Genomic DNA, 14,564 nt, shown 5'->3' with positions numbered 1-14,564 from the left:
AAGTGAGCTGAGATGCAAAGTAGAGGGACAGAAATTAAATTTGAGGTCCATAGTGATTTGCAAATATGACAGCAAAGTAGAAAATATCAAGTCAATAAATAACCTTTAAATATGAAATATACAAAACTGCCTGAACAAAGAAAATGTAGAACAAATACTTTGATATGAATCTAGCAACCACTGTTTAAAACATTATAGTATAATTTAGCTAACACTGAGTTCCTGTCTTTAAAGGCATTTCATCTCTCAAAAATGAACTTGTCTTAACATCGTGGTTTAGGGGAAGATGAAGTGTAGCAGGCTCAATGGAGGTGTTGTAGTGAAGGTTTTGATGAATACTGGGATCTTCATTCTGGATTGTAATTTCCTTTGCCAAACCCCAGGATATGCCTAAACATCCTAAACCTGGAACACAAGTATAAAATAATCAAAAAGAGAAGTAAACAAAGTGACTTACTATGAAGTCACAGTGACAGGATCATTAGTTCATGGTGAACAACAGGAATTTATAATTAATTCATACAGAAATTCATCATGAGTCATGCATTACTTCAACATGAATTAAGCATTAAGCAGCCTTGTGATATGAATGTGATCACATATAGTGCAGTGTGCAGCGTTGCAATCTACAATCTGACCGCTAGATGTCCCTAACTATTCCCATGTCTAAAAACTGCACCTTTAAAAACTTGCTTTAAGGAATTGAGCTATGTTTATTGCTACAAATAAGCAAAGCCTCCTGCTATCATTTCTCTTTTGTCTGATAAATGGCAAAGCACATTTCCATTTAACCAAGTTTATATTAACAATAATGACGAAACTACAGTGGCTCTGAAGGACAAAACAAATTTAAAAAAGATGAAGCACTTTAAATTGATATTTTGGAAAACATTTTTACTTTTTATAAAACAAAATTACATCAGCAAAACACTTTTACTAAGGCCAAAACAAATTTACATTTAAGGAAACAGATTTACAAAAGATGAAACACTTTTACAAAGCTGGAGGCAATTTTACAAATGACGGAATCCTTTTACCGTTAAGTCTGACTCCTTTTAGCCTGACTCCATTTAGCCTGAGGCGATGTGGTCTGAGGCCGTTTCATCTGACTTCTGACACATGATGAAGATTTTGCGGCGATATGACGGAGCTTTTCCGGAGACATGATGCTTTTTCAGCTGACACCTCTCTCTGAGACCTGAGGATGTCCTAATATGTAAACCATGTCCATCTCCATGTGGTTTCTCTCCATCAAAACAAACTAAATGACCTCTCACTCTATCACTTCCGGATCACTTCCGGTATTTGGTACATTCCCTTTCCTTAAAGCTGGGGTTGGTAATCAGATTTAGATACACTTTTTGTCATACTGGTTAAAATGATCTTTATGTCCTAATGGCAATCATTACATGATTTGTTCCTAAAAAAGAGTGAAAATAAAACTGCTATCTACAGCCGGAATAAACCTGGGAAAACACTAACCAATCACCGTTTTTTGGCTCCCCAAATTTTAAACCAATCAAATCCCGTCCAGCCGTTCTGCCCTCCTCCTGCGCGTACATTTCCCACAGCGTTCACTCCTCTGAGTCCCCGTATCCTGCCTCTACTTCCCCTGACTCTATTTACTGCCCCTCTCGCTCGTCCTCGGGCCTGTCCCCTCTGACCTGATGAGGTGCTTTGCTCAGGACTGTAGTCCGGATCAGAGTCTAAAAAGCTCTCACCAACAAGCAGAATAATTAATGACGTTCAGTAAGTCCTACAGATGTATTGTAGCGTCAGTCCGGACGCTGTAGGGATGACGAGCCGATTCGTGAACACGTTGAGCTTTAATAACTGGTCACTGTCGGCCGTGATCACGCCGACCAACAAAGCAACAATCAATGTTTGAATGAATGAAAAACTTCTCCTCTCCTCTCTCCCACTCGCACACTCTACACCTCTCCTGATGCCTTCACTGACCGTCAACACTGTAGGAATTAAGAACATCTACACTGAACACGTTTAACAAACAGTAGGGCTGTTACAGTATTATATGTGTTATAACTTTTCTCCTGATATCGTGTCACCGGTACAACTGGATAATGCTAGCATGATAGTTGTGAGTACTAACAGCAGCCATGTTTGTTTGTGTTTGTGTTTTGGAGGAGCTCCGAGGGAGAAGGGGAGGGGTTAGACGGAGTCCTGAGGAAAAGCTACATTCAAATTCATGCTGGTTTTCCGAGACTACCAACCCTAGCTTTAAAAATGAAATGTTAATTTGTTTCAGAAATGGTAAAAGTGTTCCGTCATTTGTAAAATTGTCTCCAACTTTGTCAGAATTCAGATGAAATGGCCTCAGACCACATAGCCTCAGGCTAAACGGAGTCACACTAAAAGGAGTCAGACTTAACAATAAAAGTGTTCCATCGTTTGTAAAATGATCTCCAACTTTGTAAAAGTGTTTCATCTTTTGTAAATTTGTTTTCTTAAATGTAAATTTGTTTTGGCCTTGGTAAAAGTGTTTTGATTTTGTAATTTTGTTTTATAACATGTAAAAATGTTTTCCAAAATGTAAATTTATCTCAAACTTTGTAAAAGTGTTGCATCTTTTGTAAATGTGTTTTGTCCTTCAGGGCCACCGTACAAAACTGTTGCGGATTCACACATCAACAGCGAACCACCTCTGGCTAGCCCGCTGTTCGCTCCTGCCAGCACCCAGCTGAGCGACAGGTGAATACATAGGGGCATGAATAACTTTTATTCAAGAACTTACCGACGAAATGACATCTTTTGTATAAAAAAAGAAGAAGAGAAAAGCACCTTCCATTGCTCAGGTGTCCCGGAAGAAGACGTCCAGACGTTGACCCGGTTAATGTGTTTCAGCTGGATGTGTAAGTACGCAGTTTCTCTTATGACCCCTACTGATTAACAATCACCAAAGCAGGGAGTTTTTGGTGGGATGATAGAAGTAAGAAGCTAACTGAAAAATTTGGTGATCCTTTTTTAGATTTTTTCTAACTAAAACCATTCACACACCTTTAGCCAGTGTGCTCCAGTCTCCCTCTCCTAGGGTTGCCACTGTCCCGTATATTGGGCTAAACTGGTTTGTTTCACCGGGACTCTAATTGTCCCGTATATTGACTATTAACTCTTGTAAATACAGCAGACTGCACTCTACAGATCCTAGATCAGATAAAATGGCAGTGGCAGATCATGTACCGATCACACCGCCTGTCATCCAATCACAGGCCCCCTCACGCGCATCAGTTGTATACAGCGCAAATGCGCATAGTCTTGCTAAAAAAAAGTGTGGAGAGGCTTTTCTCTCTGATGGTCATCAGATGGTCAGATGGTCAGACTAAAGAAACAGATACAGCTAAGAGCTGATCAAAAATGAACTTCAAGTATCTGTACACTGTGACTTGTCATGTAAGGACTTCTCTCTGTCTGTGCAAAATGACAAAAGACTGCTTGAGTCAGTCAAGAGCAGCAAAAAGTATCCATGGAAAAAGTACATGGTGAGTCATACTCCTCTTTTGCATTCAATTTTTCTTTTCCCGGTTTTTTGATGTAAAGAGCCAAATTGTGGTTTCTTTGAGGTTGATTCATATGAGGTTACATAATGATACAGTAAGGATTAAAGGGGATATACACACTTTCTGCATTTCCAGTTGAATCAGAATATTAATATAAGCTGAATTCACACATCATGCTCACACCACCATGGCACCGTGCACCTGTCCCTTATTTAATAGTGAGAAAGTTGGCAACCCTACTCTCAACGGTCATCTCAGGCTGACCAACCTGTAGTCTTCACATGGATGTGTTGGCTACTTCCACAAATTCCACAAACAAATAAATGAATAAGTAAGGGGGGGGGCTCAGTCATCACAATCAGGCAGGGAATTTAAAGATTCTATATGATTTAAGAGATGACTCCAAGAGTTTTCAAATGAGTTTGAGGAACCATTCAGGGAAAACCTGAGCTTTTCAAGTCTACTAAACAGTAACAACTTTTTAACCCATCTACTATGAGATGGAGGTTGAGGGTGTTTCTGTTTGAGGAGTATAAATCGTCTGGCCAAGAGGGTGGTAAAGGCAAGAACAGTCTGTACGACTTTAGAGGTAATAGGCTGCAGAGGGGCACCAAAGAAAGGATCAGGAGTGATAGTTATATTATATGCTGTGCTGAGCATTGTGAATATTATATATATTGGTGTTCTTTAATTCTCACAGATCATGTTTCAATGAGGATAACTCACTCGTTTTTCATTAAAATTAATGTTAAAACTTTTTTAACATTGGATAGACCTAAATATAAATACAATAGTTTTACATGACAGATTTTTGTTTATTTTATTTTAATTTTTTATTTATTTTTATTTATATGAAGTGATGTTGATAAATTAACACGACACCTCTTCTGCCACATGCTGCCCAGATTTTTATGCTGCATTTAGCTGGTTTTGAAGGCATATATTGCCTAAAATCGACTTTAAAAAGGGTCAATTTGACCCACAACATAACAGGAGGGTTAAATCATGCTGGAATTTGCTGCTGCTTTAACAATTTCACAACTCACCACTTGGTGCCGCTCTACTTTAGCTTGTGTTTTTCCTTAGTCTGGTTGGAATGCCTCACTGTGAGGTTGAATACTAAAACAGCTGCTCATAATCGCCTTTGAATAGCTGAATGCAGTGCTCACCATAGTCCAGTTTGTCTTCTGACTGTCAGTGCTCTAACTCGTGATGCTCATGATCTTGATGAATTCATTTTATCCATAATAGTAATTCCTCTTCAAACATATTTGTATTAATGTTGCTATGTCTCCTGCAAATGTGAATCATGTGGTGATGGCTTTCTGCTGAGACTTGGACGGGCAGTGAGTTCATTGAGTCGGAGAGTAAACACGTCAGTGGCCAACAAACTTGAAATGAGAAGAACTTCATTAGCTTTGATTTATAAATCCACTGGGGTAGAAGGTAATGATTATGAGATAATTGACCTCTGTCCCTCCATCAGGGCTTTTACAGTTACTGCCTAGTCGACATTGGGCTCCATCAGTGTCCTTGCCGTTATTGCCTTCCACTTCTTTGTCCTTATGTATCCCCACTTTTACACTTCCTTTTTGAAGGTTTGTTCTCATGATATTACATTGAATCATACAAGGTCAAACACCCACATCAAGAAACAAATAGACTTTTCACATTTGCAGTGACCCACATTAGCTTTGTTTTTGACAGGCTGCTGTTACTCTAACTCGACTGACGGCCTCAGCATGTTGTCTGGCAGCTGTATGTAAAGTCCGATGCAAGCTCACATGCGACCAAACTTCACTGTGCACAACCACAGATTCCTGCGTAGAGGTGGAGCTGGAGCAAGAGCCAAGAGAGTCACACATACACACACATTCAGACTGTTTCACACCAGTGGGAGCTATGCAAGAGCCCATTAACGTCAGGCATTAAATCGAACTTTGCAAAGTCACGCTGCTATAACAACACTACATGAATTGATGCAGAGGCGTGCTTTTTACCATCCTTTACTAACCACTTGCAGTTGCATGCATCTGGAATATTTCTTGTTACAGCCTCTTGAAGGGAAGATGAATTCGAATTTGGTGGTTTGTTTTATGAATATGTGATAATTACTCCTAATTGTTCCTACTATATAAAGATGAAAGCATCAAAAATCAAGAGATTCACCACCAGGGAATATTCTGAGCCAAGTGTGGGCCAATCTGAGACAGCAGCAGCAGCAGTGATTGCATTTTGAACTGATGTGCAATGCAAAACAAATGCACTTTTTAGGATAAGAAGCACAAGGAATTCCTGCTGGGCGTGCTACATTAGTTGGCATGTCCTTGAGACATTTTGCCCGTTGGATGATCAGTATATCAGCGTCAGACATAGAGCTCGGCTGTGCAGATGGATAGATGGAGGGCAGTAGGAGATCATAGCACCATTGTGTTACATATCATCACTGCAGTACAGTAGATGTGATTTGTGGGTAAGGTAGACGGTAGTGACAGTGTAGTGTTAGTAGATGGGCCTGTTTTCCGTCTGTCATCAGGTGCTTCTGCAACGTCACTCTTGTTTGGTTTGGCAGGGGCTGTGCCAAAATTCAACACCAGGGGTTATCATGATGATTTTCTGACAGTGGGCCATACTCTTTAGGCTATTCCCATGAAGAGTGCACGCCTTTGCTTTTTCAGAAAACATAACTCTCTTTTGTGGGAAGCATACTTGGTTTTCTTTTCATGCACACACATGTTTGTGTGTGTGTGTGTGTGTGTGTGTGTGTGTGCGTGTGTGTGTGTGTGCGTGTGCGTGTGTGTGCGCGTGCGTGTGTGTGTGTGTGTGTTTGGGGGGGTGTTTCATACGTTTGCAGCAGCCACTCATATTTCTTTTTACAAGGTGTGCTTCCTTCACCCCTATTTCCTTAATTAGAGCCCTCTGCAACCAGTCAAACCACACTGCTGCTCACCTCAGCCAGCTCTAGCACTGTATCCAGCGATGACATGCTGGTCTCTGATGTGATATGGCCTGGTCATCGTCTGGAGTTGTTTAAAAAGAGGAAAGAGATGCAGAGAGGGGAAAAAGAGGGAGAAAAAAAATGAAGAGTGTGGGGGTGATTGGTTTCACCTCATGTAGAGAGTAATCAAAAGCAGGTTCTTAAAAGTTATCACTCATATGATGTGTCCTTTTAAGATTTGTTCATCTTCAACTTCAGGGATAACTTGAGACTTAAAGGGGTTGAATTTCCATTCAAAGGTAATCTGTCAATCTGTGACTACATCACAGTAGTTTTTCGAGAATAAATTTTGTTAGCAAAAAAAGTGACAGGCAAAAATGGCTGATATGCATTTGTGCACACTTGTTTGTGTGTGAGTTAGTATCTTGACTGTGTGCTGATTTTACGAAAAAGAGATGAGTCATGGAGCTCTGAGAGTTCATCACCCTACAATGCCTAATCAGGGTTCCCACGCGTCCTGGAAAACCTGGAAAACAGTTGACCAGTTTTCCAGTACTGGAAAACACCTGAAAAATGAGAGAACAAGTAAAATGTCCTGGAAAATCAAGTGTTGTCCTGGAAAATTATTCGAACATGATTGCGTGTGACCTGACCCGATTAAAAAAAAAAACATCCCCATTCATTGAAAGTTGAGTGCACGCTGTGCTGGAAAAGACAGCGACACTGCGCAACTTTTTTCACATCTTTTCTCCCTTACTTTGTCATAATCATGCATTCACAGAAAACGGGGGTTTATTGTTAATGATTTATGGTAAATTAACCTTGTGGAGTGCTCTTTTGATTCAAAGAGTCTTATATTTAAGTTAAAAAGTGAACAGTATATTGACCACTGTGCTGGATGAATATCATGATAAAGCAGGTATATTTTGAGTTTGAGTTGAGAAACATTTGTGGCCATTTTTGTCATTCAGTTCTATTTAGGTCATTTATGCACTGATCCTCTGATTATTATTTATTTATTTATTTCAGTAAGGCAGCTTCCTGATTCCTTTGCTGGCTCTTTTGTTTTTTACTTAGCTCATTTAATATTTATTGAGAAAAGAGAAAGCTGAGATGAGAGTTGCCCATCATTGTTGTTTGGTTGCACTAATAAAGTGAAGTGCTGTACATCTGTGGTTGCATTATTCTATTATCAATTTGCCATAATTTTTAAGCATGTAAGAGATGATTTCCTTGATAGCCATAGACTACATTTCTTTCAATGTAGACTTCCACTGAGAGGAACATATTAGACTATTTAGGAACTAAATTTAGACGGTCATACCAGCTTGATCATCACTGAAAATGTCCTGGAAATGTCCTGGAAAATGATCTCTGGAAAAGAGTGGGAACCCTGCTAATGATTCTCTTTGATGTCTTTCTGTACAACCCCCTCCAACACTCCTCTTTTAGGTAACTACAGCACACCATTCGATCAAAATATTTGAACATACCTGCCCCCAGTAATTTTCTATCTGACAAATGTGTACTTTGGGGAGAAGTTTGGAGAAGGTTATTTCTATTTTGCATGGCAGTGTCCACAGGCACAGAGCGGCGTCCATGCCAAAATGGTTACTTAAGTTTTGTGTGGAAAAACTTGACTGGCACACAGAGCCCTGACCTCAACCCCATTCTGTATGTGGGACAAACTGGAAACCAGACTGTGAGCCGTGACGGCGTGTTGTCTTCAAACGTTGAGGAAAGGTGGCACAGAGGATGGTAGTTCTGGTGGGAGCCAGCTACACCAATAGCCTTTCAAAGTAGAGGCTTGAGCCTTACAACAACAGCCGTCCTCAGATGCCCTCTCCTACCAAAGATGAATCTGTCCATCCTGGTGAGGAGTGTTGATAGACTGTTTTGTGGAAAGAAAGGCTGCCAACTATCAAAAGGGTGATCCAGTGAGCACAAAACAGGATTTCAACATTTAAATTTGGTTGATAACAGTTTGAAGTCAGTTCTGGATGAATTTGACCTATTTTCAGTCATTTGGTAGAAATGATTACTGTCTATTCCCATGAAGAGTGCACGCCTTTGCTTTTCAGAAAACAGAACTGTCTCTCACGATCAACAAAATTGTGGGAAGCATACTTGGTTTTCCTTTCATGCACACACATGTTTGGGTGTGTGTGCATGTGCGTGCGTGTGTGTGTGTGTGTGCGTGCGTGCATACGTGTGTGTGTGTGTGTGTGCGTGCATACGTGTGTGTGTGTGTGCGCACGTGCGCGTGTGCGTGTGTGCGTGCGTAGCACTGTTGCCTCACAGCTAGAAGGTTCTTGGTTTGAATCCCCCGCTGGGCAGGTGCCTTTCTGTGTGGAGTTTGCATGTTCTCTCCGTGCATGCGTGGGTTCTCTCCGGGTACTCCGGCTTCCTCCCACCATCCAAAAACATGTTCATCAGGTTGATTGGTCACTCTAAATCGCCCGTAGATGTGAGTGTGTGCGTGAATGGTTGTCTGTCTCTCTGTGTTTGCCCTGTGATAGGTTGGCGACCTGTCCAGTTTGTACCCTGCCTTCCGCCCGAAGCCAGCTGGGATAGGCTCCAGCCCCCCATGACCTAACGGGATAAGCGGTGAGGATAATGGATGGGATGGATGGATTACTGTGGGGAACACTGGGGAATAGCTTGGACATCTGAAGGGAGCTCAAGAGCCTCTTCTCTGCATCTATAGGAGCAATATGAGGTGCTTTGAGCAGGAAGCCACCTAGATGCCTTCCTTTTGAGGTTTTCCAGGCGAGTTCAACCAGAAGAAGAGCCAGAGCTTGCTGGAGGGATTACATATTCCACCCCAAAGGAATCACGCTATAGGTCCTTCTGGAGGAATATAGGTTGACTTCCTCATCCTGCCGCCACAATGACCCAACCAAAACTAAGCGGAAGTGGATGGATGGATGTATGGATGGTAGATGGATGAAGGATGGATGAATGTATGGATGTATGGATGTATGGATGGTAGATGGATGAAGGATGAATGGATGTATGGATGGTAGATGGTAGATGGTTGAAGGATGTATGGATGGTAGATGGATGAAGGATGTATGGATGAAGGATGTATGGATGAAGGATGAATGGATGTATGGATGGTAGATGGATGAAGGATAGATGTATGTATGGTAGATGGATGAAGGATGAATGGATGTATGGATGGTAGATGATGAAGGATGAATGGATGTATGGATGGTAGATGGATGAAGGATGAATGGATGTATGGATGGTAGATGGATGAAGGATGAATGGATGTATGGATGGTAGATGGATGAAGGATGAATGGATGTATGGATGGTAGATGGATGAAGGATGAATGGATGTATGGATGGTAGATGGATGAATGGATGTATGGATGGATGGTAGATGGATTAAGGATGGATGGTAGATGGATGAAGGATGTATGGATGGTAGATGGATGGTGGATGGATGGTAGATGGATGAAGGATGAATGGATGTATGGATGGTAGATGGATGAAGGATGAATGGATGTATGGATGGTAGATGGATGAAGGATGAATGGATGTATGGATGGTAGATGGATGAAGGATGGATGGGCGAAGACACTGAGGCACATTCCTTGTATATAACCTTCTTGCCACTTAATTCCCATGTGTTGTTACTCTGATGAGTTAATGATGGTATTGTATCGTACAGAAGTGTAGTTATGATACTGACTTGTCATGTATGTGATCTGGAAGGACAGCTGTACAGTATCAGCTTGGTTAAAAAGTGCATGGTCTTTGATTTGCAGTGTTTTTGAGTACACATACTTAGTATAAATCCATTAACTTCTCCCATGCACCACCCCTTTCTCCAACTCAGTCTTCTTTCAGTATCTCCCATCTTTTCATCATCCCCCTCAGTCTGTCCGGAGGTCACCATCAGAGCCTGTAATTAGATTTATGATTAAATCTTTGGTCTTTACAAAGACTTCATTCAGCCTGCCTCTGGTATACTGTAGGATCATTGTTTTGGATGATGCAGGAGCAATGATCAGATACAGTATCGGTTAAGGGATTCTCCCAGCTGAACTCGGTGCTTTGCAAATTATATAATTCAACTCTTGGCCCCTTTTTGAATCATCTTTTATAACATTAGACAAGGGAGCTTAAAACAAGGTCTGGTCCCTACCTAACCCTTCTTTTAGTGTCTGACTCAGTGTCTCCATTTCAATCCTCTTTGATTTTTATTTTCCCTAAGGGAAGGATCCTCTGCCTGGAGCTTGAAGAGAGGAGCTTTTTATGGACTTTGGTTTGAGTGTCCTGTGTGGCTCACTGGGCCAAGGTGCCAACCATATTCTGGTTTTATTTCCAAATTTCTTCCCACGACCTTCACTGAATATCTTCCCCACTCTCTAATGTCTTTCCTTTGGCCTATTAAGTCTGCTTCCTGACAGAGGAAAGAGGGGAAATGCAAGATAATTCAAGTTGATGTATAAAGCGTAATTATTGTATGTGTACAAAATTGTGTCAAGAAAGCCAGGGTGGTTTTGATGACTCGATTTTTCTACTTTTAAATTAAATGATGCAACAGCTGTGTGTGTGTGTGTGTGTGTGTGTGTGTGTGTGTGTGTGTGTGTGTGTGTGTGTGTGTGTGTGTGTGTGTGTGTGTGTGTGTGTGTGTGTGTGTGTGTGTGTGTGCGCGCTATTCTTGACTAATGTTTTACAAGAGGCCTCAGAAGTTCCTGGGTGGTCTAATTGCATTTGCCACTGGAGATTGGTGCACTTAACCACGGTGTGTGTGTTAGATGAGTGTATCACTTTGTGCGTTCTTGCAGGTGTGTGTGGGTGTAAATCAATATCCCGGAGGGTGACAGTACAGTATGTGGGGGGTGTTAACTGACACTCAACTGTCATCACACTGTCACATGCTTTTTTTTCTACAGTATGAATGTGTGCAGCTACATGCCATTGAAGGAGACATGGGGGCTCCTTTATTTTCCCATCATGCCCCCCCCCTGCAGGGCATTTTTCTGCAAGCCCTCCCACCTCTTTACTATCTAACCCAGAATGCACTTGACCTTCATGGCAATGATTGCTTCAACTAGATCACAAATCTTGACTTGACTTTTGTGACAGACTCCGAAGTTTGAAGTATGCAGACATGTACACACACTCCACGCCTGTGCAATAAGTCACCTGTCAAACTGCAATCCGACTTAGCCGGCACCTAAACTAACCAGCTCTCACACAACCAGCAGTGATTGGTTAATATTCAAACTAGGGATAGACCGATTATCGACCGGCTGAAAAAACTTTTTTGGCCTTTTTGCCTTTATTGGGTAGGACAGCTGAAGAGAGACAGGAGGTGTGGGGAGTAGAGAGCGGGGAAAGACATGCAGGAGATGGTTGACCGGCTGGGAATCAAACCTGTGACCCCTGTGACGAGGACTATAGCCTCTGTATGTGGGGCGCTTAGGCCGCTAGGCCACCAGCGCCCCTAATAAACATATGCTTAAAGGAATTTAAATGTAGTTAAGTGTTGGAGTTTGTATTATTCAAAATTTTGACGCCAATATTTCCCCTTTTACTGCAAATGAATATCGACTCCAAATATCGGTTATCGGCCCCCTTGACTACTAATAATCTGTATCAACCCTGTAAAAACCTTATCGGTCTATCCCTAATTCAAACAGCCTATGATGAACTCATCACAGGCACTTGAGAGGTATTAAATTGTGATTTAAAATCTTATTGATTAGGTGTATTTACTGTGTTGGCACATTTCTTCATCATACAGGTGTTTTTTATCTTGTGAAGCATGAGAGCATTTTTGTTTTCTCTTACAGGCAGTGTAGGAGTTTAGTATGTTTGTTACCATGTTGCAAAACTGCCTTCTGTTCCTTGTTACGGTTTCTGCAAAGCCCGCAACCTGCAGGGATAACGATGCAGTTAGGATGCCAGCAGCAGAGGCTGCATTTTCACTCTGTTCTTGTTTTTAAGAACTCTTCTCTGGTGCTACATCTTTCAGGACTTTTCACACAATTTTGTGCACAACGAAGTTTGTCCATTCACCTTTTGGGTGAACCACGATGGTGTTTTATGAGCTGCGTGTACAGTGCGAGTGTTTGATGGTATGTGTGAAGAGTTCCCAGAATGTGTGTTTTTAGTTTGGTATGTGAATGTGTGTATGTGTGTGTTTTTTTTACAGGGGTCCGGTGCTAGCCGGGCGTTTTGAAGGGGGCCAGACAGCTGCCTTTTACTGCCCCAGGGGGTAATAAACATTGAGGGAGGGGTAGTTATTTACCCCTTTTATTAGGGCAGGAGGCAGAGGAGAGGACTTTATTGAGGTCACACTGTAACTACACACAGCTGCAGGCAAGAAGAAGAATAAGGAAGGGATACTTTTCAGATAGATGAATGAATGAAATAGCAGCTTTAGCATCTCTAAGTTTCTCACCCAGAAATCCTTGTCTATCCCGTTTTTACTTCTATGACTGTATACATGTGTGTGTGGGTGTGTGTGTACCGGAGGTCATCCATCTTTCTCCCACTTTTTCATTTCCAGGTCCCTTAACAGCCCACTCCTTGTTAAGCACATCTGCTGTCAATCAGCTGTACCCTGTAATCCAACTGGCATTTCCTGCCTTTGTAGACATGCCCACTGACCCTTAGTCAGTGACCATTTGATGATTGGTCAGGTAGCTCATTGTCTGAAATGTTCAACCCAGCCCAATCTTAAATAATCCAAGGTCACCCTTATGTGTCTCATCAACATCCTTGTTTACTGTGACAACAGGTTTTTCATAGATGAAGATGATCAAAGTGACAGGTCAAATGTGAAATATTGAAGTTATTGACTTTCTTGTCCAGAGTGCAATGAGACGGTTGATATTACTCTTACACCTGTACTGTCACCATGGCAACTATTTGGCTAAACTTGTCTTACAGCTAACTTGGATTGGAACCAAGCGGCACCCTCAGGTCTCAAACTATGAAGCCCATAAGGAAGTGTTATAAACTGCAATTCATCAAGAATCCGCTTGAGGCTGGCTGCAGAAACACCGGAAACCACATAGACACCAATTCAAAAAAGACGATCTTTGCAGCATTAATAAACATGTTTACAGCCTGGTTCAAAAAACAACTTGGATCTATGTAGCTAATTTCTCTATCGGCACACACTGTTCGGGGGGTGATTTTTTTTCTAACGCAACGGTTCAGAAGATATTAAGATTCCGAGTTTTTGCCCAAATAAGGACATGACTGACTTGACTCCCGGCCGGGAACACATAGCTGTTGGCTAAGAAGCTCAAACTCCGCCTCTTTACGCCACACTCTGCCTGGTTGAGTTCCGCATTTCCAATATGGCTCCCGCCGTCGATTGGCTTCAAAACAGCGCTCAGGAACAGATAGGTGACATCACGGATACACGCCTAGTTCTGTAGGGTTGCAAAATCAACCTACCAGCACCTCTATAACTCACTAATTAACATTTTTGGATTAGGATGGTGTGGGTTTAGTCGACTACGTCATCACCCTCGTTAGTCAATACCAGAAGTACTCTTCTGTAAAACAAGTTATTAATAATGTAGGCTTAAATAGGACATAATGTATGTTGTGTCTGGGCTGTAGCACAACCATCCACCACTAGAAGGAACTGTAGCTCCGGTTGATTATGACTACTACTGTTTGTCAAAAATCACAGATGACAGATAGCATCTTGTAGTACATATAGACATATTTTTTCTAAAAAATGGAGGTAAAGTTTAAAAAGGCTGTGACTGGTGAACTCAACCGGTACTGGTAACCAACACAAGCATATAGGTGTCAACCTGCAAGGAGGACCGAAGGCTGATTCTGCTGGCTCTGCTAATGTTAGCCACATTCGGCAAGCCTGTTGACATCATTAGGACTCTGATATAATGTTGAGCCATGTCAAATGAATTGTGCTCAATTTGGACTTTTTTTCTCTGGTCTGTTTAAACCACCAGCATATTAGTCGCTTTGGAACACCCCTATTTTGGATTAACATTGTTGCTTTGTACAAAATTGAAGTGTAGATGTTGACCTGCACCATCTAGGAGACTGTAATCTGACAATTGTTTTGTCCGTAAGGTAAACAGGAAACACTTCTTAAGGTTAATG

The 14,564-nt window shown here is 41.6% G+C and overlaps 1 long non-coding RNA gene across 4 annotated transcripts in view; it reads left to right on the top strand.

The window, feature by feature from the left end:
* The first annotated feature begins 2,617 nt into the window (after positions 1–2,617).
* The window catches only part of LOC117823441, a 50,027-nt gene continuing 38,080 nt past the window's right edge, over positions 2,618–14,564 (top strand). For 3 of the 4 annotated variants that reach the window (XR_004633403.1, XR_004633402.1, XR_004633401.1), the window contains exon 1: positions 2,618–2,870. This is a non-coding gene — a long non-coding RNA (uncharacterized LOC117823441). The remainder of the gene's footprint in view (positions 2,871–14,564) is intronic. The other variant, XR_004633404.1, reaches the window with a different exon arrangement.

The sequence above is a fragment of the Notolabrus celidotus genome, chromosome 12 (genome assembly GCF_009762535.1).
Source record: "Notolabrus celidotus isolate fNotCel1 chromosome 12, fNotCel1.pri, whole genome shotgun sequence".
NCBI classification, from domain to species: domain Eukaryota; kingdom Metazoa; phylum Chordata; class Actinopteri; order Labriformes; family Labridae; genus Notolabrus; species Notolabrus celidotus.
Note: the sequence above shows the minus strand (reverse complement) of the source record. Positions and strands in the feature narration are given on the sequence as shown.